The sequence below is a fragment of the Saimiri boliviensis genome, chromosome 2 (genome assembly GCF_048565385.1).
Source record: "Saimiri boliviensis isolate mSaiBol1 chromosome 2, mSaiBol1.pri, whole genome shotgun sequence".
Lineage (NCBI taxonomy): Eukaryota > Metazoa > Chordata > Mammalia > Primates > Cebidae > Saimiri > Saimiri boliviensis.
The window spans coordinates 241,201,270-241,228,088 of record NC_133450.1 but is presented as its reverse complement, the minus strand read 5'-3'; the positions used below and the strand labels follow the sequence as shown (position 1 = coordinate 241,228,088).

The 26,819-nt window shown below is 42.9% G+C and overlaps 1 non-coding gene across 1 annotated transcript; it reads right to left on the bottom strand.

Moving 5' to 3' along the window:
* Positions 1-18,384: 18,384 nt before the first annotated feature.
* Positions 18,385-18,525, bottom strand: LOC141583816 (U4 spliceosomal RNA). The gene has a single exon (XR_012516712.1). It is a non-coding gene; the product is annotated as a U4 spliceosomal RNA (small nuclear RNA).
* Positions 18,526-26,819: the final 8,294 nt, after the last annotated feature.

The window sequence follows — 26,819 nt, the reverse complement described above, 5'->3', positions numbered from 1 at the left end:
AGCTGGGTGCAGGCTCAGTCTCATCTGGCCTTCGCTTGCCTTCCTCTAAGCCATATTGCCTGAGGGGAGGAGCAGTGTAACATCTGCCTCCAGTGATGAAAATCCACCCTCTCAACAGAACAGCCATAAATTGAGAAGAGTGAAGCACTGAGTTCTGAAACTCAGTACTTCATGAGTGAAGACTCATCCCAAACTCCTTAGATGTAAGTTTACTATCTATCTGTGGATGTTACAGACTACATAATCTTGTAAATTTATCCAGACCGTCTTTTAGTTATTTTCAGTGAGTTATGCTTTTTCAATTAGTTGATGGTTCCTTTTTAAAACTGGGAAGAAATGCAGATAACTGTTTTCTCACCATAAACTGAGCACATATGATGCTTCAAGCCATATAAATGTTTCATGGGTTTTGTGAACTGTACTGGTAGGAGGAGAATTCTGTCATGTCACCTCATAATTCTTTGTTAAAATCAACATGACAACAGCTTAAAATTGAAATCTAAGTTCAAACCTGATTAATAGTTTCATAAAATCTACAGTGGTAGTAAGTGATTGCAGGAAGGAAAAAATTATCTGGGTAGTTTTCAGCCATACTGATGTGTACAATGAATCTAGGGGTGATTAAATATTGAGTGCATAAATAAATGAGTTAATTATTGATTGATGGCCTAAATAGTAAATACAACTTAGTTATATCACTGACTATCTAGATGATTCTGCTTCCATGAATTGGTTTTTCTAGCTCCATTCTTTCCAAATCATCAGGAATGCTTGATTTACTGCCTGGCTAACCAGGAGCTTCGCAGCTATCTTCTCATCCTTGAGCCAAGGGCCTTCACTCATCACTATTTCTTTCCTTGATTATTACTTGCAAGTGATAAATGTACTTGCTTTTCGGCCGTGCACGGTGGCTCAAGCCTGTAATTCCAGCACCTTGGGAGGTCGAGGTGGGTGGATCACAAGGTCGAGAGATCGAGACCAACCTGGTCAACATGGTGAAACCCCGTCTCTACTAAAAATACAAAAAATTAGCTGGGCATGGTGGTGCGTGCCTATAATCCCAGCTACTCAGGAGGCTGAGGCGGGAGAATTGCCTGAACCCAGGAGGCGGAGGTTGCGGTGAGCCGAGATCACGCCACTGCACTCCAGCCTGGGTGATGAGAGCGAAACTCCGTCTCAAAAAAAAAAAAAATGTACTTGCTTTTCATCATCTCTTCTTCCAATACATGCCCCATGATGAGAAGGACTCAGCCTGGCTTGTTATTCCCATAAGGACAAAAGCAAACTAAAAATAAGAAGCTCAACTCTGTGTAAAGGACTGAATTGTGCCCCACACTAAATTTGTATGTGGAAGTCCCACCCTCCAGTGTGACTTTATTGGAAGAGAGGGCCTTTAAAGAGTTAATTAAGGTTAGATGAGATGACAAGGATTGGGCTTCAGTATGATAAGACTGGTATTCTTCTAAGAGGAGAAAGAGACACAAGAGATCTCTCTCCCTGTGCATGGGGAAAAGGCCACATGGTAGGGACTGAAAAGGTAACTGTCTCCAAGATAGGAAGAGCAGTCTCACCAAAAGCTAACCCCACTGGCACCTTCATCTTGGACTTTCGGCCTCAAGAACAGTGAGGAAATAAATATCTGTTGTTTAAGTTACCCAATCTGTAGTATTTTGTTAGGAAGCCTGTAATTACTAACTGAATAATATATTCTCCATGTTAAAAATAAGAAAAGAAGCACCTTTTGCTTCGGGCATTTACTTTAGAGAGCTTGTACATCTTTGTCATTTTGAAATGTATGTAAATATTCTTAAAAGATAACTTAGTCTCATTAGTTTTAAGACCCAAGGATGCTGTTCTGAAAGCCTGGGAATCATCACTTTGAAAATTATCAAGGAAGATAACACCTCCATTTCTCAGGTTCAGTAGGAGGCTGGGAGGGTAAGTTCAGCAGGTATCTTACTCCAAGTTCCAAGAAACCTCCTTTTATAAAGACATAAGAAGTTTATTTTTTCATGGAAAAGCCAATTGTCTAACAGAGATGGTTACCCCAATTACTAAGAAAATTTAAAATGAAAGGTGTGTGACAAATGGGAATGTGAAGTCCCCTTGAGGACAAGTTATTGCTTACCTTGAGAATTAGTATGTTAAAGGTTGTATCTGCCTGTTATATAAAAAGGTGAGGTTTTTTTTTTCTGTCTTTGCAATTTCTGAGCTGATTTCCTGAGAAGTGCATCTTACTCTGTTGTTTAATGCTAAAAGAAATAAAGGTTATTCAATTAGAAAAAGAGGAAGTCAAATTTTCTCTATTTGCAGATGACATGATTGTATATTTAAAAGACTCCATTGTCTTAACCCAAATCTCCTTAAGTTGATAAGCAACTTCAGCAAAGTCTCAGGATACAAAATCAATGTGTAAAAATTATGAGCATTCCTATACACCAGCAACAGACACACAGAGAGCCAAATCATGAGTGAACTCCCATTCACGGTTGCTACAAAGAGAATAAAATACCTAGAAATACAACTAACAAAACATGTGAAGGACCTCCTCAAAAAGAAGGACAAACCACTGCTTAAGAAAATAAGAGAGGACAGAAACAGATATAAAAACATTTCATGCTCATGGTTAGGAGGAATCGATATTGTGAAACTGGCCATACTGCCCAAAATAATTTACATATTCAATGCTATCCCCATCAAGCTACCAATGACTTTCCTCACAGAATTGGAAAATAAACACCTTAAGCTTTAAACGGAACCAAAAGTGAACCAACATAGCCAAGACAATCCTAAGCACACAATTATAGAGACATCATACTACCTGACCTCAAACTATACTACAAGGCCACAGTAATCAAAACACCGTGGTACTGGTACCAAAACAGATATATAGACCAACGGGACAGAACAGAGGCCTTGAAAGTACCACCACACAGCTACAACTGTCTGATCTTTGACAAACCTGACAAAAACAAGCCATGGGGAAAGGATACCCTAGGTAACAAATGGTGTTGGAAAACTGGCTAGCCATATGCAGAAAGCTGAAACTGGATCCCTTCCTTGAACCTTATACAAAAATCAACTCTGGATGGATTCAAGATTTAAACATAAGACCTAACACCATAAAAAGCCTAGTGAAAAACCTAGGCAATACCATTCTGGACATAACCATAGGCAAGGACTTCATGACTAAAACAGCAAAAGCAATGGCAACAAAAGCCAAAACAGACAAATGAGATCTAAGTAAACTTAAGAACTTCTGCACAGCAAAAGAAACTAGCATTAGAGTGAACTGGCAACCAAAAATGGGCAAAACATTTTGTGACAGAGATGAAGAGACACTTTTTGAAAGAAGACATTCGTGCAGCCAACGAACATGAAAAAAAAAGTTCATCACTGATAATTAGAGAAATGCATATCAAAACCACTTTGAGATACCATCTCATGCCAATTAGAATGGCAATCATTAAAAAATCTGGAGACAACAGATGCTGGAGACAATGTGGAGAAACAGGAATGCTTTTACACTGCTGTTGAGAATGTAAATTGTTCAACCATTGTGGAAGACAGTGTGGTGATTCCTTAAGGATCTAGAAATAGAAATATCATTTGACTCAGGAATCCCATTATTGGATATGTGCCCAAAGGATTATAAAACATTCAATTATAAAGACACGTGTACACGTATGTTTATTGTGGCACTGTTTACAATAGCAAAGACTTTGAACTAACCCAAATGCCCATCATAGATAGACTGGACAGGGAAAATATGTCACATATACACCGTGGAATACTATGCAGCCATAAAAAATAACTTCATGTCCTTTACTGCAACATGGATGAAGCTGAAAACCATCATTCTCAGCTAACTGACAGGAGAACAGAAAACCCAACATTGCATGTTCTCACTCATAAGTGGGTGTTGAATAATGAGAACACACAGACACAGGTGGGGGAACATCACACACTGGGGCCCGGGGGGTTGAGGGGCCAGGGGAGGAATAGCAGGGGGTGGGCAAATTGGGGAGGGATAGCATTAGGAGGAATACCTAATGTAGATGATGGGGCAATGGATGCAGTAACAACCACCATGTCATGTGTATACCTATTGAACAAGCCTACATGATCTGCACATGTATTGCAGAACTTAAAACATAATAAATTTTTCTAAAAAATAAGTGGATAGTGAACAATGAGAACACATGGACATAGGGAGGGGAACATCACACACTGGGGCCTGTGGGTGGTGGGGGAGGGGTGGGGAGGAACGGGCAGGGGTGGGGGATTGGGAAGGGATAACAGGAGAAATACCTAGTATAGTTGACGGGAGGATCAGATGCAGCAAAGCACCAAGACACATGGATAGCTATGTAACAAACCTGCACATTCTGCACATGTACCCTGGAAATTAAAGTGTAATAATAGTATTTCTTTCTCTTCTACTTTTGTGGAGAAGTTTCCTTGGTTGGGAGGAAATTTTGTTTTCAATTATTTGTCTCTAACAGCTCCCAGTCTCAGTGAGAATATTAAACATACATATATATATATATATATATGTATATATATAAACATCTTTTAAGTTAGTATTTTATCTCTTCCTCTGTATTAGTCCAATTTGCATTGCTGTAATAAAGGGATACCTGAGGCTGGGTAATTTATAGGGACATGAGGGTGATTAGACTCATGGTTATACAGACTGCCCAAGAAACATGGCACCAGCATCTGCTTTTTGTGAGACCTCAGGGAGCTTACAATCATGGCAGAAGGCAAAGTGGAGCTGGCACCTAACATAGTGAGAGAGGAAGCAAGAGAGAGACGGGAGCAGTATCACACTTTAACAACCAGATCTCAGTGAGTGAAGAGAGCGGGAATTCAGCCATTACCGTGAGGAGGGCACCAAGCCATTCATGAAGGATCTGCCCGATGAGCCAACACCTCCCTCCCAGCAGGCCCTACCTCCAACACTGGGAATCACATTTCAACATGAGATTTGAAGGGGCCAAACATCCAAATGATATCACCATCTCTTTTACTACTGTATCTACACAGATAATGAGGGGTTCTGTTAGACTTCATTAAATCTTAATTCTGCTGCCCATATCAGATAAACAATGGTAGGCTGATAATGAGAAATCAGAGGTATAGGCCAAAACTGGTTTTACTCAAATGGCCATAGCATCATTTTAAATGTTTGGAAAAATTATATTTCTTGGGTTAGTGCACTGATTAGTGGAAAATGCCCTGTGCTTGCAGTTGGAAGAATGTGGATCTGAACTCCATTCCACCACTGACTCTCTATGTGAGTCTTACCAGTCTCCTAATTTCACCGTGAAGCCCAATCTCCTCATCTGAAAACATCTCTTGTTTCTTATAGGGTCACTGAGAGACCAGATGAAATATTACAGGTGTGCTTTGCATGATGAACACTTGTACCCTAGTGCTTGCTTAGTATTCACTAACCTTGCCATCTAAAGGGACTGTGACATTTACCAGCTAGTTTCCAAAGGGGCTTACTCCTAAAGGAAAGGAAAACTGATTTTTCCATTTCCAGTTCATCTGTCTATTCTTCTACTCCTTTAAACTTCTTCATAAAGACTTTCCTGCCTTTCAGCATTATTTTCTTTCTTTAATAACATAGGACATTGTGCTCACAGTTTTGCACATTTAATTTGTTCTGCATTGAGGGTTATGGTTCCTAACGGGGATGCCCTATCAAGTTACTTTGTCTTTTCAGCTAAAGAATTCAAGGTGTTTATAAACTGAGGGAATACAATGACTTCAAGTGGAAAATAAAATGAGGAATAACTGCATACTACAAGATAGCAGTGCAATTTAGAGCTAGAACAGGACTAGTGTGTTCTAAATCTAGCATAAACACACTTTACATTATAAATATGTATTGTAAGTAAACAACCAAGCTTTCTGTTGTGATTTATTTATTTAGGTTTCTCTCTAATTTGGTCTTGAGGTCTCTCTTTAAAGGAGGCTAGAAACCAGCCCATCTCCAGGAGAGCCCTAGCCAGGGGGAAAGGCAGGCTCTGGGGTGTCAGTCAGGTAAGGCACGAGGAGGCGGCAACATCAAAATGCAGGAACAGAAGAAATCTCTAACTTATACATCCTGGAGAAGTTCGGGGAGCGTCTGGAGCCCGAGGGGTAGTCTGAAGGCCGTGAGGAACCAGAGAGCAGAGGGAGGGCCTGAAGCTTTGTTCTCGGGCTTTCCTGTGAGGGTGTGGCTTTGCTGACTTAAGAGAACACATGGAGCTGGGCTTATTTACAGGGTTCTGGTGTTGACCATTAGGTTTTATCATGATCAGCAGCTGTGTGATGGGTGGGTTCTGGCGCAGTGGGATGAAGAGCAAATGGGCTACATCACAACCACTCAGGGAGGGGGAGGGTTACCCAGATCGGAGGGGATACAGTGAGACTGGGCTTCAGACAACTTAGGTCAGGTCTGAAACTGGATGCTGAGGCAGCAACTATTAAACACATTTGTGACAGCTTCCCCCGAAACCTGGCTTTTAAATCATTTATATTACACATGAACCAAAACTAAACTGAAAATATTTGGAAATAACCCCTTTGGTTTGCACTAATAAGCGGGAATCAAGTTTCTAGGTTGTCCTATTTTAAGTAAAATGACCATGTTATTTAAGTTCTCCTATTCCTAGGTTCTCCTATTATAAGTAAAAGGACAATGTCATTTCATCTTAAAGCTAAGATATGAAAATACAGAGGGAAATATGTAGCCCTTTACCTGAGGGGTCAAAGTGTTTCTGTTCATAAAGGCCGTTTTAAGTTTTAGTTTCAGATTTATCTTGTTATTTTAGTGCAGTCTAGGTGAAAATATTCTTTCGAGGCTGTAAAACACATGTTCCCATAAAGATATTTCATTGACCATATATGTTTCTATTATGATTGTCGAGTGTTCCTTTCATCTAGAGGCTTATATTGCTAAAGAAGTTGCCTATGGTTATAGTTTGCAGCCAACAAGTTACCCTGAATTAGCAAAGGTGAATCTTGTTATAGGAATGCCATGGAGTGAGGCTTAACCATGGTTCTCATATCTAATCATTTATAAATAAGATACAATACTAAAACATTAATTACTGAGCATAGCTAATTCAATTTTATATACTTTTGTCCTGTATTTTTATGGAGAGAATAAAGATATTTTGGCCTGTTAATAATTTTTTTTTTTTGTCTACAACACTGAGAAATTGCACTATGAGGAAACATCACTCTAGATGTCGGGAGAGATCATATACTCATACATTTTCCTTTTTTTTTTTTTTTTTTTTTTTTGAGACAGAGTTTCGCTCTTGTTACCCAGGCTGGAGTTCAATGGTGCGATCTCAGCTCACCACAACCTCCTCCTCCTGGATTCGGGCAATTCTCCTGCCTCAGCCTCCTGAGTAGCTGGGATTACAGGCACATGCCACCATGCCCAGCTAATTTTTTTGTATTTTTAGTAGAGACGGGGTTTCACCGTGTTGACCAGGATGGTCTCAATCTCTTGACCTCGTGATCCACTCGGCCTCCCAAAGTGCTGGGATTACATGCTTGAGCCACCGTGCCCAGCTCCTCATACATTTTCTAATCTACTATAGAATGTTAATATATGACAGTTTAAAATTGTCTACTTCCTAGTTTACTCTGGAAAATAAAGATTACTAAGTGTTAAAAATATAATCTATACATAAATAAAATTACTAGAAATAACAGAATAACTAGAAACTCTATGCAAAGTATGCAGGAAAAGTAAGCCAAGTTATGCAAATAAAGTACGTTGTATTTTTTATAAGAAAAACTATACCAAATACACAAGTAAAAAGAGATATCTAACCTTCCCTGGGTTATATTTGAATTGGTAAAATGTTATGCTTTCAAAAATTATATAAAATTCCTGGAAATTTGTCAGTGTCTTCCTTATTTATGCTATCTGCTGGTATAGTGTTATGAGTCATATTTTCAATTATTATTTTAAATGTCATATGCCACAGACAAAATTGAATGTCCTTGTCAATTGTGGTATAATGAACTCTCATCAGGTCTTGTCATAGTCATTTCATGCTCTTTGTCATTTAGATGTTATTTAGCCCTGATGCTTTCCAAAAAGCTCCTGCAATCAGCTATGGATCAGAATGTTCATCTCCAACACAGGACTCCCTCTGAGACTCACAGAAAAGACTGTGACAGGTACTCTGGTTACAGGCTTCTGATGATATTGCTCAAATAACTTTAAGACAACACACTTGACTCAGTGAAGCTTCCAGAAGTCTAGTTGAGAAACTGATATGTTCATGACACGGCTAACCCGAGATTCAGTGAGACTGGAACTGAGTACGTGGCACTGACTACACTGATGAAAATGGATTATAATTTTATAGCTTATTTTGAGCATTGCTGGTTCTTTGATGTTATAGTTTCTGGATTTAAGAAATCTCTTTCTCTTGAGCTAACTATAACTCACAACAATTTAGTAGATTACATTTATTTAAATAGAAATGAAGCATTTATCTTTTTTCTTGACTGATTTCTCCAGAATTTTGAAATTCTTACTGAACACTCTTATTTTCATGACAATATAGTTGTTAGCAGAAGTCCAATAAGAATCTGTTCACCTTAGAACAGGACATAATTGGAAACTTTGTTTATATTATCAAGGCTTTTACTGGAATATCACATTTAGCAATAGTGTACCTAAGATCAGCTATGACCAGCAATTTTAAGGAACTAAGGTTGATTTTTATGGACCCAATCCTTACAAAGCAGTCTGAGAAAAGCCAGCCTGATACCTAGATTACAGGATTCACTTCCTTACAGGTTAATAAGAAAGGTCCTTTCTTGTAGGCTCAGAAATTTGGGGATAGTTTGGGAGCCTCAAGAAGAGAGGAATTCACTCAAAGCTATTAGAACTGCAGCTGAAATTTGATAGTATGTTCTGGACTTGGCTTTTAGCCTCAATAAGGCCTTTAAAACTCCAATCTGAGATTCTGTAGGAAAACTTGCAGCAAAGAAGCTTGAAAGCACCTATGTGGTCAGCTCCTTTTCTTGCTGCACTTACATAAATAATCAGGCAAAATCTAACAAAACTAGACTTATTTTAAAACAAGAATAATCTGTGATTATCTATGATCAAAAATGATGGTTACTGCAGAGAAAAATTTTATGTTTCAATGAAAAACTATAACTCAGCCAGGCATGGTGGCACATGCCTATAATTCCAACACTTTGTGAGGCCAAGAGTTCAAGACCAGTGTGGGCAACATGGCAAAACCCCGTCTCTACTAAAAGTACAAAAATTAGCTGGGCATGATGGCATGTGCCTGTGGTTCCAGCTAATCAGGAGGCTGAGGAGGGAGGCTTTCTCATACCCAGTAGATAGAGGGTGAAGTGAGCTGAGCTTGCACCACTGCACTCCAGCCTCGGCCATAGAGCCAGACCCTGTCTAAAAAAAATTTTTTTTTTTTTAGTAGGAAAACTACAGCCCTTGTGGGTTATCAGATTCTAGTCTTGTTTCTTTTCTTTCGGCTATTTTTAACTCTTCGTAAACTGGATCCTGCCATCTCATGAATTTTGTCACATGATGATACAGGTGGAACAAGCAGCCAAGTATTGTCTCCCCTATTAATGTATCTATTGTCAGATAATTTGAAGGCCTGCAACCCTGGAACAAAGAAGAGGAAGGTTTAGTCCCCAAAATGCATAACCAAATTGTAATACATTTATGCAATGGAATACTGTTTCGCCATAGAAAGGAACAAGCTATAAACTCAGATGAAGACACAAGTGATCTTTCATGCACATTGCTAAGTGGAAGGAGAATCCTCACAGTGTGAGGAGAATTGACACAGTGTGACCTCATTTAATGAGATTCTGGAGAAGGGAAACTACACAGATGGGAAGTCATTGGCTGCGTGGGGTGGGGGTTTTAAGTGTTCTATATGATACTTTAATAGTATATACCGGCCACTATCCATTTGTCAAAACATGCAGAATTTACAGCTAAATGGGTAAATCAAACTCTATTCAAATTAAATATTATTCAGGATGTGGAGTATCTCAGCACAGAATCCATAATGTGAAAAATAATTTAACTATGTTACAAATTACAATGGTTTGGATGTTGTTTGTCCCTGCAAAAATTCATGTTGAAATTAGACCCCCAAGGTGGCAGTGTGGGGAGGTGGGGCCTAGTGGAAGGTGTTTGGATTATGTAGATCGATCCCTCATGAATAGATTTATGCTCTCCCATGGGGGTGAGTTCTGTCTGCTCTCACATAAATGGATTAAATCCTGCAAGAGTAGATTGTCAAAAAGAGTCTTGGTTCCTTGGCTTCCCTCGTGCTTTCACTCTTGCTGTGATCTCTGGTGCACCCCTTGCTCCCCTTCCACTTTCACCATGAGGTGAAAAAGACTGAGGCCCCACCAGATGCAACTACCCAATCTCGGTCATTCCAGCCACCAGCATTGTGTGCAAAATGAACCTTCTTTACTTACAAATTACCCTGCCTCAGGTATTGTGTTACAGAAGCACAAAATGGACTAAGACGCAAATGTGGGAAACAACTCTCTGAAGGTGTAGGGAAAACGGTGCTGACCTAAGTCTCTTTAACAATGAGTAGAATCTGTAGGCTGAAGGAAAATAAACTATACTTCATCATTGGATTCCACTTTATAAAGTCGCAGGTGGTAGGAGCCAGGTCCCTCACTGTTGAAATGGGAGGTTATAAATTAGCAAGGGGAGAAGGGTAGAATGATTCATGTGATAGTAGATCAGAGGTGAAGACATCAACATAAACTTATATTTAGTTTAATACAGATACATACAGTTCCACATCGAAACCTTCCTAACTAGGTGTGTAAAGGTAGGCAACATACACACATACTTTCTAGCATTGCTAATGAGAGACAAGACACAATGTGCTTACTCAGCAGCCAGATTTCTTTCTACCATTCTGAAAGAAATCAGGTTCTTTGAAGAAATTTGTGATACTAGAACTGGAACAGTAAATATATGAGCCAGGATAATCTCAAAGTATCAGAAAGTAAGAAAGAACTAAAAAAAAAAAATTGAAATATGTCAAAGGAAAATTGCAGCCAATAAAAAGAGCTACTGGTGGCCAACACAGGAATGAACTGTTCAACACACTGCTGCAGTGTTTAATACTAACTAAAGCTTCAAGTAATTATCTAAGTGTCTCCATTTGTGTGTGTAGGTGAATAAGCAAATGGAGTTGAATAGAAATCTCCTTTGCAAAAGATTCCAAATACTTAATGTAGACACTCAGCCGTCAAGAAGGTGGAGCTAATGCCTCACTCCATGAGTGTGGGCTTTGCATATGTGTAAACTTGTTTTCACATTTTTTTCTTGTGCTGTGGATGTGTCCTGGGTTCATTCTCTAAAATGCTTTTCACCTTAGACCAGGAAAAATAATAATAACCTTACAGATCTATTTCAATTCATGGATATTTTTATAAGAGCAACTTTGTAAAATTATGTTCCAATGGCTGATTGACTCATTGTGACTGGATCACTTATTCCAAATACTTCTTGTCTTTATTTTTTTCCAATGTCTACCTTTTAGCCATAATACACCAGAATCAAGTATTGGCCACTGGGAAAAAATATTCAAAGAAAAAAAGAATGTGAACCGAACTTGTGACCATGATAATTCAATGTTTTACCACAACACTTCCTAAAACAAAAATGTTTAAAAGGATATTCAAAGTCAATTTCCTCAATAAGGCTTTACAGAAAATGAGGAAACTAGAGATACAAAATTGGCAGGACACCCTATGGGTGATTTTAGATATTTCCATGTTTTATGGGGAAAAAATACTTTACCTTTAAAATAATTACAAAGAATTATTGGAAACCCAAACTCTGGAATGTTTGCAAATTTAGCTGAACTTCTATGTAATTATTTAGCTAGTCATGAACTTGATGTATTTTTAAAAATCTCTGCCTTATTTGTGTAATAAAATACACAATGAATAATTAATGCTCATGGGAAAACATGTTTGACCTTGTGAAAAAAAAAAAATCTTGGGGACCCAAAATCACTACGCTAAAGGGAAAAGTCAAGCTGTCAACTCCTTAGGGCAAACCTGCCTCCCCTTCTATCCAAAGTCACTCATCTGCTCACCGAGATAAATGCATATCTGAATGCCTCATTTCGAAAGGGTAATCAGCAACTCAAATGAATGAAATCATTCATCTTTATCTACCTATGATCTGGAAGCCCCCTGTTTGGCCTTCTTCTCAAGTTGTCTCACCTTTCTGGACTGAACCAATGTACATCTTACACATAATGATTGATGTCTCATGTCTCCCTGAAATGTATAAAACCAAGCTGTGCTCCTCCCACCTGGGGCACATGTTGTCGGGACCTCATGAGGATACATCATGGGTGTGTGCATCATCAAACTTGGCAAAATAAACTCCCTAAAAAATCTAAGGCCTGTCTCAGATTTTTAGGGTTTATACATGTAATGTAGGATGTTAATGTTTGTAAAACACACATTATTCTATCTACTATTAAAACTATACTGCCAATTAACCTTAGACTTTCTCAACAAAATAAAAATGTTGATGAGGTATGAATAATATATTTAAATTTAAATAATGTTGCAAGTTTTAATATGCCTACTTTTAATTTTTTTAATATGGCTATTTTGACTACTTTAATGCTGTAAGAAAAATGAGTAATTAAAACATCAATAAAAGTGTTTACATGGGGTGGACATGTTTCCTCCAGCCTCAAGATATGGGTGACTTGAAAGGCAACTGCCCATCCTGAGCTTTTATCCCAGCTGTCCTGATGGTGGCTCTAAGTGTTTCTCCTTTCTCTATATGAAGACCTCACCCCAAAAACAAACCCAAATCTTACAATACGTTAGGGCACGCTAAGATGATGAGCAGCCAAAGCCTCAGGCAAGGGATGCTTCTGAAAACAAGACTTGTAGAATATAATGTGTGAAAGTAAAGCCAGTGTTGGAGTTCCTTCCTCTGCACACGGGGAGCAGACAGGAAGCTGCTCACCTTCCTCACGTGGCCTGCAGCCACGTCTCCCCAGGTCAGACTTGAGGAGAACAAAACTTTGGTCATCACTGTGGACACGCTACCAGGTGCTCCAAAGCCATAGCCTCTCCTCAGGTGGGTCCTGAGGAGAACAAAGCTCTGCTTCTAATCCTAACCTCATCCCTAGACTTTGACCCTGACCCTAAACCCTGATCCATACACTGGTCTATAATTCTGACCCTAACTTTGAAACTTTGACCCTGACTTTTATCTTGACCCTGACCTTGATCCCAACTCTAACCATACTTCCGGCCCTGACCCTGACCCAGACCCCAATTCTAACCCTATTATTATCACTACAATCTCTCTCTAATCTTCCCTCTAGTGCTAAACAGCTGTACCCAAAAGCACTTTTTGATTATTTAACTTCTTTTCTTTGAATTCTCTAAGGACATCCTAAAGGAGATGTCATTATGTATTCTGCAGTCCCTGTGAGTGGTATGGCTTCAGATAAAAGTTCTAATACTTTGCAAGACAGAAGTGTGAAGGGTAGCAGCACTGGGTTGTCAGGAATGCATGTTAGCATTCACGAGAGTCATTGGCGCTGTTCTCCACATATTTTCAGTTCATTTTTTATGAATGCATTCTGAGTGTTCCATCCTACCTACTTAAATTTTTGCATGGCCACATACCTTTTTTTTTTTTTTTTTTTTTTTTGCCATCGCAGGTGAGAAGAAATAATATGTGACTTTTTCAGGAGAAATATCCAAGAAACAGTTCTATCCAGCATGCTTTTTGTCTTTTCTAGAGCAATGGGGATATTATTGATGGTACTTCCTTCAGCCCCGATTCCTGTGTTAGGACGACACAGCACAGAGTGACCACTCACCTGACCCATGATGAGATGCAAATAAATGAGGAAGAAGATTTTTGAGCCACTGAAACTTGGAGGTTGTTTGTCACCGTGGTTTAACCAGCCCCCACTGACTGATGCAGGGCTGAAGAATGAGTCAGAACTGGGTCTGGACATGTGAAGTGCACTCCTCCAGGCTAAGTAAAGTTCAAGTCTTGTTGCAAAGGTAACAGTGAGCATGATGTGTTATTAGCATGAGTGTGGGATACATAAGGTATGTCAGGTGAGAATAATGAGAAACTCAACTTTAAAAGACAGTGCTAATTTGGACTGTGGAGAGATTCCAATGTCCTCCTTAGCATTTTGAGACTGTGATGGCTGAACAAACTCATTAAGAACCCTAAATGCATTTAAGCGATGAAGCCTCTGAGGCTTAGGGGTTAAGTTTCCCAAAGTCAAACAGAAGGTTACTGTCACACACGGACCCCAATACTACTGTGAGGCAAGTACTGGGAGTTAAGAAGCTGCCATAAATTTTCCAGGCAGAAAGTGGTAGAGCCAGGCCTTAAACTGAGGTCTGTGGTCACAAAGCTGATGTTTTGTCTACTAGGGCACAGTGTAAAATGATCTATGTTGGATAAGCAAAGTGCTACTTCCTTTCATTTAATAAACCATTCAAAAAAAAAAAAAAAACCCTAAATGAAGGCTTGGGATAAATATCCGAGGGTGTCTAATATACCAATTATTCATCCTAGAATGGGCAGAGTTCTTGACTCCCTTCTAGGGAGTCTTCCAAAAGAAAAAAGACCTGCATTTCTCCAACAACCCACATCCAAAGACTTTCCTGCACTTCTGAGCTGTGGCTAACACTCCTCACCTTTCATTCTGTCCTCAGTGTTTTGGGGAAACACCTTTAACTCTCTATGACTTACAGGCTAATAAGTTGCCCTTATAATTCCCTCCAGAGATAGAAAAGACTAATGATGAGGGAATCCGAGCTCACGGCAGCAAGCGGGCATGTGTGCTCAGCAGCCAGGTGGCTCATCTGCTAGATTACTACATATGATGTTCTGCAATGTTGCTTAACACAACGGGACTCTCTCCCCACTCAGGTTTGATTGCTCACCTACTTCTTTTTCTGCCCTCTTGGGCTCCTAAAATGAAAAGAACTCTAGGGTGATACAGTGAGTCAAAGGAGTGCCAACCGTATCACAGCAAAATAAAGATCCCTAAAAAAATTCCTGGCCTAAGATGGCAGCCTTGGTTGGGCTAGTCTGAATGTGCTAACAGTGGACATGGGAGCATTAAAGCGGTCAAAATGTTCACATTAAAGAACTTCCGCACAGACCACAAGAAAACAAGGAGGAATGGAGATGGCAGCACGAGTCCCTAAAATAAAAGCAGATGTTTTGAGATTAGTTATATTCTTTCCGACAAAAATTAGAGACAGAAACCAAAGTTTAGCCTGAGGCAACAATTAATTGGGCAATAAGCCAGAGGCACATGTGGTGTAGACAGATTTAAACATTTTCCCTTACATTAATAGAAATACTAAATTAATATCATATAAATATAAACACTTGGGTCTACAGTAGTTTTAAAGATCTCAAAAATGTGTTTGGCTTTTGAAGGTTAGCACTGATGGTCCAGATAATTCATTTTTGTCCAAAAAGAGAAACAGAGGAATTCATTTCGTTCCAGAGAGAGAAAGAGAGGAATTTTTCGGGTCCCTTCAGGAAGGAGTCTGGCTTTGCCTCGCCTTGTATGTTTGAACTATGCGTACGGCAGAAGACAGAATTTCACAGATTTAAGGTGTGAAAAGTCACTGGGTGCTTTAAGAAGCCTGGGATTCTTCTTGGAAAAATAAGTTTGTGGAGACAAAATGAGTTGGAGAAGGTTGTTATTGAAGTAAAGTAGAATTGCTTTTAGTAATCTGATTACCCTCACCCTCACCTCCTTAACCTCTAACACTAAACCCTAACCCTGTGACCCTAACCCTACCCCTACCCCAATTCCTCATCCTACTCTTTAGCCCTGACCCTTGACCCCAACCCCCAAACCCAAACACCAACCCTAAACTTAACCCCTAACCCTACCACTAACCTTAACCCTTTACATCTGCTCAGATTCTCTAGCAAAAGCAGGGACCCTTGGCTCCCAGCTATGCACCACTGCATCTGGCACAGGACTCCATAGCAGTCCCCAAATAGGCACCTGAATGCCCACTGTGCCAGCCATGCAGTGGAAGCCTGCGCTATATTGTCACCTCCAGAACCAGGGCCCAGCACCTGCATCAGGCTGCTCAGGGCTGAAGTGAGCTGGGACACCCAAGGTCTTCATAAGACCAAGGCTATCTCATGCCTCATGTCACAGAGCGAGACGCAGACCAAGCAGCACTGCATGCCCCCTCCTTCCCTCCACAGCAGCTCGGCAACCTTCCAAGTAAGTGGCCTTCCCTGATGACACTCCAAGCACAAAGCACTGGACTTTCACACAGTGAGGCTGCACACATTATTCTGTGTAGATGCCCACTTAGGCCGCTTGGAGAAAGGGTGGTAGAGGGACTCTCATGTTGCCCTGTGCTATGCATGCTCTGGTTTATACGACTGCAAGCTATTTACGAGAAACTCAAGCTGAAACACTACTTGTTTCCAACGTTTTGTCAGGAGAGAATTTAAAATGTATGCTCCCATACAAGCTAGCCACAGAGCACACTGACTACTTCCCCTCTTAAGTCACTCTGAGGGCCTCCGTATCAGTCCTAGAATTGGAAGATTGGTGGAGAAGAACTGGGATGTTGAGGGGTACTGGATACTTGCTGGACACCAGCCTCCCCTCACCTAAGCTTACAGACAGCCCAGATCCCGCCTGATAAATCAGACATTTTAACACACACAGCTGTCGATAGCAGGACTTACAGATGCAAAACTATAAGGCAAAGGATTGTCTCAACTCCTTGGTGTCTCAAGGAACTAAAACACTGCCTAGCACAGGTGCACCATCAGCCTTATCACTAAATACTCCTCTATATTTTATTTATCTTTGATTGTGGAAGTGATGTGATAAACACAATGGACTAACGATCTTTGAGATCTCTTCACGGGATCCTATCTGGGGGACCCCCAGATCTGCCAACACAGAGAAGGCATCATAAACATGTGCAGGACAGAGGCCAGATAAAACTGTCTCTTAGCCTCAAAGTGGCCTGGCAGTCACAGGAACGGCCACGTGGGGTCTGGCCCATACAAGGAGTCAGGCTTTCAGCTTGAGGCACCCCACTGCACCTGCAAAACCAAGTTGTGCCTAACAAAGAAAGAATCAGCCAGCCTACTCTCCCTAATGAAAGATTCTCCCCGGGGCCCAAAAACTTGGGGGTAACTCCTCCCTCCTCAGGCTTGGTCCCAAGGTACAAGACCACATGCACCAGCAGCATGGGTCAGCAAGCCAGCAGAAGCCAGAAAAGGGCAGGCCGGAAGACAAGGAGCCCCTGAAGATCAGGAGAGAGGCCGTCTAGGTACCAGGGAGCAGTTACATCAGACTGGAACACGTTCCATTTACAGGAGACTAGAAAACCCCAGCCTCACCCTCACTTGGGGCTGACACTGTTTTAGGCCTCAGCCCGTCTGCACCCAGGCACTCATGAAAACAGCATGTTGCTCCACACCACCTCAAGCTGTTTGCTGGCGCTCTTAGAGTTCGAACCAATAATAGAGGTTTGTGCCTAATATCCCAGGTGGTAATCCAAGAGCGATATCTGCGTGGCACGTCTCCTCCTCCACCCTCCATATCCAAGCAATCACCAAGGATACAAGCCGGTCAGGCAAGGTAGCTCACGCCTATAAGCCCAGTGCTTTAGGCAGCTGACACATGTGGATCACCTAAGGTCAGGAGTTCGAGACTGGCCTAGCCAACATTGGAAAAGCCTGTCTCTACTAGAAATTCAAAAACTAGCCAGTGTGGTGGCAGGCACCTGTAACCCCAGCTACTCAAGAGGCTGAAACAGGAGAATCACTTGAACCTGGAAGGCACAGGCTGCAGTGAGCCGAGGTCACACCATTTTATTCCAGCCTGGGCAACAGAGCAAGACTGTCTCAAAAAAAAAAGAAAAGAATTAGTATAATTTTGTCTCCAGAAGAGGGGTCTTGTCCCAGGCCCCAGCAACAGGATTTTGGATCTCACACGAAATGGAATTTACGGCAAGTCGCACAGTCTAGTGACGTTAAAAGGGTTTCTTAGCCACTACTAAGTGACAGAGCAGGGAGTCCTCAGAAAGCAAGAGGAGGAACACACCTGTTTTAAAGAAAAAAAAATTTTTGAGACGGAGTTTTACTCTTGTCATAATGACATGATCTTGGCTCACTAAAACCTCTGCTTCCTGGGTTTAAGGATTCTCCTGCCTCAACCTCCCAAGTAGGTTGATTACAGGTGTGCACCACCACATCCAGCTAATCTTTTTGTATTTCTTTTGCATTTTATTTTTATTTTTTTATTTAATTTTTAAATTCCATTCCTGTAGAAACTTCCAAAAATTGCCAATGCCGACTATATTTCCAGTCATCATTGTGGGGTATTGGGAAAAGTTTTCAATTAGCCATAATCGTACCTCAGATAAACCTCATTGGCTACAATACTGCCACTGTGCAAAGCTATTTTTTTTTTTAATTTTTAGTAGAGACTGGGTTTCACCATGTTAGCCATGCTGATGGCCAGACATTAACGTACAAACAAAATTACTTAATATTTGTTTATATAGGTTATTAAGAATAGTGTTGTCTCTTATGAAGGATTATAATCAGTTTGTGTCAGGCTATTAGTATTGCTATTTTCTTTGTTACTATTGATTTTAACAATAATTTATTAGTGTACTATTACCTTTAAAACTTATTTTTAAATTAAGAATACTTTTGGCTTAAAGTACTGGTATATTTTTATAAGTTTGGGGTCTTTATTTAGTTATTAACTTGTTCCTGCAACCATAAATATTTTATAACCAAAGGTGCTCAATCCCTAAATATATAATCCAACAGATTTAACCTGTGTGTGTGTGTGTGTGTGTGTGTGTGTGAGAGAGAGAGAGAGAGAGAGTCTCACTCTGTCTCCCAGGCTTGAGTGCAGTGGTGTGATCATGGCTGGCTCACTGCGGCCTCAAACTCCTGGGCTCAAGCGATCCTCCCACCTCAGCCTCCTGGGTAGCTGGGACCACAGGCACGAGCCACCACACCAGCTAATTTTTATATTTTTTGTAGGCATGGGGATCTCGCTATTTTCCCAGACTGGTCTTGAACTCCTGATCTCAAGTGATCCTCCCGCCTTGGCCTTCCAGAGTGCTGGGATTACATTCGTGAGCCCTGCACCCTGCCCAGATTTAGCTTTTTCTAAAGCTTTTATTTAAAATAAAGTCACTGTGGTTAAGATGCCTCTGACGATTTTGCATTTTAAATGCAAAGACTATGTTGAGTGAATTTTTCCATCAGTTGTAAAACGTGCATCCATGTTTATCTCATTCCTATGGTTTCCAGTTAATTGTCCCTTCTTCCTTTTTGGAAATACACGGGCTAGTGGGCTCCATGTCAGTTTGCATTTCCAGAAGGAGGGCGCCGAACACTCCGCGCTCCGACTTCAAGTGGTGCAGCGGGACGGCCACCAGAGGGCGCGCGGCCTCGGCCAGCGCTGTGAGCGCGAGGGCCCTGCAGTGCCCCGGCCGCCAGCAGAGGGCGCGCTGGAGCAAGGCGGCGTAACTGCCTGGTGGCCAAGCTCGTCTAACAATCAGAAGCCCGGCTTTACAGAGGCTGACAACTCCAGATACTACACGTGAAAGGGTCTTGGGGTTACAGTTCTGGAAATTACATGGGAAAGGATCTTGGTCCATGGAGTAGGTGTGAGGTGGGGGCTTGAACTCGTGTAAGTTAAAACAACACCTCCGGAAAGATTCCCCCACGCCAAGCCTGCGATCTATAAGGTGGCGCCCAGTCGGCAGCCTTTACTTCTATTGAAATGCAGTTTGGAAGTCAAGGGGGAGGTGATCTTAGATGCTTGGGTCTCTCACCAGGTCACCTCCTCCCTGCACACGGCCACTCTCCCACCTGGGCTACTTTCCAGTCTCACTCACAATCGCTCTGAGCAACTGTGGAAAGAGGACAGCTGTGGAGCCTCTTCCTTGTCCAAGTCACTCTGCTGACAGACCTGATAACTCGTCTCACTGGACCCTGGACCGCCCTGGGAAGAATACTTCTGCCCCTGTATTTCAAAGACTATGAGGTGGTCAGGCACGGTGGCTCACACCTGTAATCCCAGCACTCTGGGAGACTGAGGCAAGTGGATCATGAGGTCAGGAGTTCAAGACCAGCCTGGCCAAGATGGAGAAACCCAGTCTCTACTGAAAACACAAAAATTAGCTGGGCGTGGTGGCGGGCACCAATAATCCCAGCTATTCGGGAGACTGAGGCAGGAAATTGCTTAAACCTGGTGTCAGGTCTCCATAGGTAAACCTGGAACCTGAAAGTCTGAAGTCCTGCTTACCTCCTGATCGTCTCCCAACCCCTGCCCCCCCGCGTTCACCATTGTCCCTGAGTGCCGAGCGGAGCTTCCCTGGACAAGCCCCTCACCCAACCCTGCCATCTCAACTGTTCTTATGATACTGTGAATGCCTCTCACCCATCCTGTCATCTTAACTGCTCTTCTGCCTCACCGCACAGCCACTGTAACTGAACTTGGGGTCATGTACACTCCTTGCCCCTACCCACCGCTGTAACTGATCTTACTCTGTGACTTTCCACTGCCCGCCCCAAACCTGTAAAACCAACTCCTATCCCACTACCCTTTGCTAATGCTGTTTCGGCCTTAGCCGACCTGCATCCAGGTGAATAAACAGCCACGTTGCCCACACAAAGCCTGTCTGGGGGGTCTCTTCATTCAAAGTATGAATTTTCAACATTTTGGTACCAAAACCCAGGATGGAGGAACTCCTACAGGAGACCAAACCCCTGTCCCTGCTCTTGTGCTCCTTCCATGAAGAGATCGATCTACCAACCCGACCCCGGTCATCAGACCAGCCCAAACACACACCACTGGCTGTTTTGGTAAGCAGTCATACTTTTTTGCTTTCTCATTCTTTTATCTTTTCCTTTCCACTTCCTCCCCCTTTCAGTTTCATCGTTTTTCCACCACAAACACAAGGAAAATCAGGTAAACCAGGTTCTTCCATGAGGTTTGGGACCCAAAAAACCCTATGTAGGTCATGGATCCTTGTACCCAGTTTCCCCAGGAGTTTGACTATCATGGAGACGTTCACCCTAGTCACTCACCCACCAGGCGCAGGGCCAATATTGGTGGCAGGTCAACATTCAAGACGCTTTTTTTGACTGCTCACCAACGACGAGGTTCAACGCAGGCTCACTGAGGGACGCCTGTTGAGCGGCTGGGATGCATGCCTGTTCTCCTTGTCTCTGCTGTCTTTCCAGAACCATGTGCAATCGTCCATCCTCTATCCCTCCCTCCTCTCTGCTAGCCTGTGTTTAAAGAACCTTAAACCTCTCCAACTGTGCCCTAACTTAAAACCCAAACATCTCTGTAAACACTGCGTTCTCTTTACTGGGCCACTGCATGGTCGCAATATAAGTGAAACAATGGCTCCAACTGGCAAAAAATTGGCACCTTTCACCTCTATTTTATGAAATTAAGACAATTTTCATCACAACATGGGCAAATGGTCTGAAATTCCCTAAGTTCAGGCATTTTTTTTACACACCAATCCCTCCCTCATCTCTAGTCTACTTCTTCTCTTCCCTTCTGTCTGCCCCTCCTTCCTCTGCGGGTTAGCCAGACTCCTCCCTGTCCATCAACCTTCCAACCTTTCTCCTTCCCACCTGTGAAGCAGGCCCTCATCCAGGACCTAACCCCACCCCAGAGCCTTCCTCCTCTTCCTCTGCCCACAACCCGCCTCCTCATGCCCCTCCTGTCACCTCCCCACCCGGCTTACAGTTAGTCCTGCGGCTTTGTCCTGCACCCCTGCCTGACAATCCCCCTTCCAGAGGTGGCTGGAGCCAAAGGCACAGTTAGGGTGACATTTCTTCCCTTTATCTGACCTTTCCCAAATCGACCACTGGTTAGGCTCCTTTTCTTCAGATCCTCCAATATTTCACCCAGTCCAATACTCTCACCTGGAGTGACTTAAATGCCATCCTTACTTCCACTCTCACCCCTAAAAAATGCTTTATGTGCATTTTATCACCCAGTCAACCCCAACATTACAAAAAGGTACAAAAATTAAAATCTGGCCCTCAAACACCGCAACAGGAATTAGGCAACCCTACCTTCAAGGTGTTCAATAACAGGGAGAAATCTGCCCGGCTGCACATCTCAGAACTGCAGGCGCTGCCTCCTCAGTAAGACAAACCCCAGCCACGCCACCGGCTCACAGAGACTTCAGAGCACCCGGACTGTAGCGGCTCCAGCCGACCCCCCAGACCTTGCTTCACGTGTCGGAAACCTGGCCACTGGGCCAAGGAATGCCCGCAGCCTGGGACTCCTCCTGAGCCCTGCCCCGTCTGTGCGGGGCCCCCACAGAAAGTCGACTGTCCGACTCAGGTCGCTGCTCCCAGAGCTCCTGAAGCTCCAACCCTCAGCTTGGCAGCTAAAGACTGATGCTGCCCGACCATCTCAGAAGCCCCCTGGACGTTCACAGATGCCAAACTTAGGGTAACTCTTACGTGGAGGGCAAGTCCATCTCCTCCTTAATCAGCATGGAGGCACCCACCCCATGCTGCCTTCTTTTCAAGGATCTGTCCCCTTGGCCGCCCTGCTGTTGTGAAAATTGTCCACCAGGCCTCCAGGCCGCTCATGACTCCCCACATGTGGTGTCAATCAGGCCAGCACTCCCTTCCACGTTCTTTCCTAATCATCTCCACCTGTCCGGTTTCCCTTTAGGCCGGGATATGCTAGGGAAATTGTCTGCCTCCTTGACTGTTCCTGGGCTACAGCTACACTGTTGCAGGAGCGGCCACAGGAAACAGATCTCTTGAACACCGAATATTGGAGGAAGGAGTTTATTCGGCCAGAAGCCAGGTGGCATATTTGCCTAATATCCAAGCTCCCCTAACAAAAGAAGTTTCCCTCTTTATATAGGCTTATACTTTAGATGTTACCTGGAAGAATCTTAGGTTTATAGCTTAACATATGAAAAGGGTCTCAGTCAACCGTCTTAGGAATTACATATGAAAAGAGTTTCAGTTTACAGTCTAAGGAATTACATATGAAAAGGGCTTCAGTTTACAGTCTTGGGAATGAAAAGGGGAAGTTTACAGTCTTAGGAAAAGGGAAGTTGATCTGAGATGCCTGGGGCTCCCTCTTCAACACCTCATTGCCGCCCTCCTCCCCAAACCCATACCTCCCTCAATAGCTCCCCTTATGTCCCCCAACCTTAAGCCTGGGTGTAAAACACCACCTTCCCATCCGTTGCTACAAGTCACTCACCCCTTCTCATCACCTTAGAACCTAACCACCCTTACCCTGCCCAGCCCTGTACCCCATCCCACAACAGCTTTTAAAAGTAAAGCCTGTTATCACCTGTCTGTTGAAACATGGCCTTTTAATTCACCCGTCTGCTTCTTCGGCATCTGTACTCAAAGGGGCATCATATATCCCCTTCCGAAGCCCAAATTTCTTCCCATCTTTTATAATCTTTCGCCAGCATACACAGGCTCCCCCTGCCAACCGCATCCAGTAAATTTCCCAAACCCCAACCCCCTCCACCAAACAACAGCTTATCTCCTTCCTGGGTGTAGTTGCTACTTCACCTCAGGATACCAGGTTTTGCTATTCTAACTGAGCCATTGTATAAACTCACTAAAGAAAACTTATCCAACCCTATTAATCCCAAATCCTTTCCTCACTCCTCCTTTTGCTCCTTAAAAAACAGCTCTAAAAACTACTCCCTCCCTAGCTCTCCCCAACCTGTCTCAACACTTTTTCATTCTATACTGCTAAAGTCCAGGGCTGTGCGGTCAGGATTCTCACACAGGATCCAGGCCCATGGCCTGCAGCCTTTTTATCCAAACAACTTAAGCTCAGGGCCCTGGGCAGGCCCTCATGACAATGTGCAACAGCAGCTGCTGCCCTGATACTCCTAGAATCCCTCAAAGTCACAGGCTCTGCCCTACTTACGCTCCTGCTCTCACTGCCTCCAAAGTTTTGTCTTTACACCTCACACACTTAACTTTAGCCCCTCACCTTCTCCAGCTTTAAGCAGTCACCCCTACTGCTTAAACCACACCTCAAAAAGTCTGTTTCTATTATTTCCTAACTGTGCCCAAATTCACTGCACTCATTTACTTTTACATGCCCTGCTTTTCTTTAAGTTGCCGGTTTACACGTTTCCTCCAGGCAATTACAGCTGACATTTCACTCTTCATCTGGCTCTCGTTCTCTGCTCCAACACAATCTTGTTAATAAAAGTGAGTGGTTGCTTATAGATACCACACACTTCCTCACACGCCATGAAAACAAAAGCTCTCGCTCCACACAGTTACCCCACCAAGCCCTGTAATGGCAGCAGCCCTTGCTGGTTCCCTTGGCTTTCTGGTCCAAAGCTCCAGAAAAAAATGTTAATATGTAAAGCAGCGTGGCCTCATATTTAATTACATCAATTAATGAAGAGACAGAACCCAAAAGCACACGAATCAGGCAAATGGTTATTCTGGACCTGGCTGGTTGGGCTGGATGCTGTCTAACTGGAGTCACGGCTCCTCCCAATCCTCACTCCTTTAATACCCATCTTTCTTCTTCTCCTGTTTGGACCCTGTATCTTCTGTTTAGTCTCCCAATTCATACAAAACCACATCCAGGTGACCACAAATCAGCCGATGCTGCTCTGGATGACCCACAGTACCACGGAGTGCCTCTAAGTCCCCCAGCAGCTTAAGCATTCGTAAGGCAGAATGTACTGTCCAGACCTTCTTTATTTGCACACCTGTCCTGTTCCCATTTCCACCCTGTCTCCCCCGCTAAAAAAAAATATTTTACATGGCTCCGCAGTCCCCTGTCAGGCACGAAGTAACCTTAAGAAATTTCATTCTCACCCCCAGAAACCTGTGCTCACCCCCTCTTCTCTAATTCTTTCTCTCTATATAGATAAAGACAGGTATGTCAGGTCTCCATATGCAAGCCTGACGTCCTGCCTGCCTGGGCTGATTGTCTCCCACCCCCCAACCTGTGTTCGCCATTGTCCCTGAGTGCCCAGCGGAGCTTCCCCAGACAAGCCCCTCACCCAACCCTGCCATCTCAACTGTTCTTATGATAATGTGAATGCCCCTCACCCATCCTGTCATCTTAACTGCTCTTCTGCCTCACCCCAGCTGCCACTGTAACTGAACTTGGGGTCATGTACACTCCTTCCCCCTACCCCACAGTAACTGATCTTATTCTGTGACTTTCCACTGCCCGTCCCAAACCTGTAAAACCAACTCCCATCCCACTGCACTTTGCTAACACCCTTTTCACCCATAGCCGACCTGCACCCAGGTGAATAAACAGCCACATTACCCACACAAAGCCTGTCTGGGGGGGGTCTCTTCATTCAAAGCACGAATTTTCAACACCTGGGAGGCAGAAGTTGCAGTGAGCCGAGATCGCTCCACTGCACTCCAGCCTGGGCAACAGAGCAAGATTCCATCTCAAAAATAAAAGACAAAGATTACGAGGCTAGCGGAGGCTGTGACCAAGCACCTGACCCAAGCTTGTTGGCAGTAGCTGATTTGGAACTAGCTTCTCACATTCACAGGGTGCGATGACGGCCTCCTGATTACAAGATCCAAAGTGTGACTGGCACTTCCATTAACATGTACATGTTTGTCTACAATCTATGTATGAGCATTTTCATGCATCTAATTTTGCCAGGAGTCTCTCATATTCTCTTTTATTATAGTCACAAAATTCTGTGCTCTTCAGTATAAATACTTGTCTTTTTATTGTTGAACACTGAGGATGCAAGTGATTTTCCACACAGCCAGCAGCTAAAATATTCCAAATGTGGTTTTCACCATGCGTTGGGATTTACTCGGGGTGGCTGGCAAAACAGGAGGAAAATATTAGGGAAAGTTAGAAATTTATAGTCTCAAACCTTTTGGCAGGCCGAAAGGTTTTTTTTTTTTTTTTTTTTTTGAGACGGAGTTTCGCTCTTGTTACCCAGGCTGGAGTGCAATGGCGCGATCTCTGCTCACTGCAACCTCTGCCTCCTGGGTTCAGGCAATTCTCCTGCCTCAGCCTCCTGAGTAGCTGTTACTACAGGCACGCACCACCATGCCCAGCAAATTTTTTGTATTTTTAGTAGAGATGGGGTTTCACTATGTTGACCAGGCTGGTCTTAATCTCTTGACCTAGTGATCCACCTGCCTCAGCCTCCCAAAGTGCTGGGATTACAGGCTTGAGCCACCATGCCTGGGTGGCCAAAAGGTTTTAATGGAATGGGCTAAAGGCAACCAGTTCTTTAAGCTAAAATTTTAGCATAAAATTCGTAAAAGTCTTAGGGTGAAAGGTAGGGACAATCAAGCTTCCCCAGTGGGCTGTTTACCCACATCCCTTTGTCTCTATTCTAACTGTTGACTTCTGTAAACCCTGTGCTGAACAGCCCTCTCAGCAGGAGGTCAAAGGGGAATAACACGTGAAGGGTGTTTTCTCTGGGCCTCAAGCCAAAAACGTTTATCATTCAAAACCACTCTTTCAACCATGTTAATTATCCACAAGTGTGTTAACTTAAAGCCTCTATTATTCAATCTATACCAAATAAATATAAGAAGGTACAGGGAGTCATGGCCCGGTTTGCTAAAACTGCCCTCTAAAAGCAGTTTAAAAATATTCCCACCTCATTCAAAATCACTGTACTGGTTGTGACTGCATTCATTCATCTGTGCCTAAGTCTCAGTCTGCAAAACAAACCTCCACAGGTGG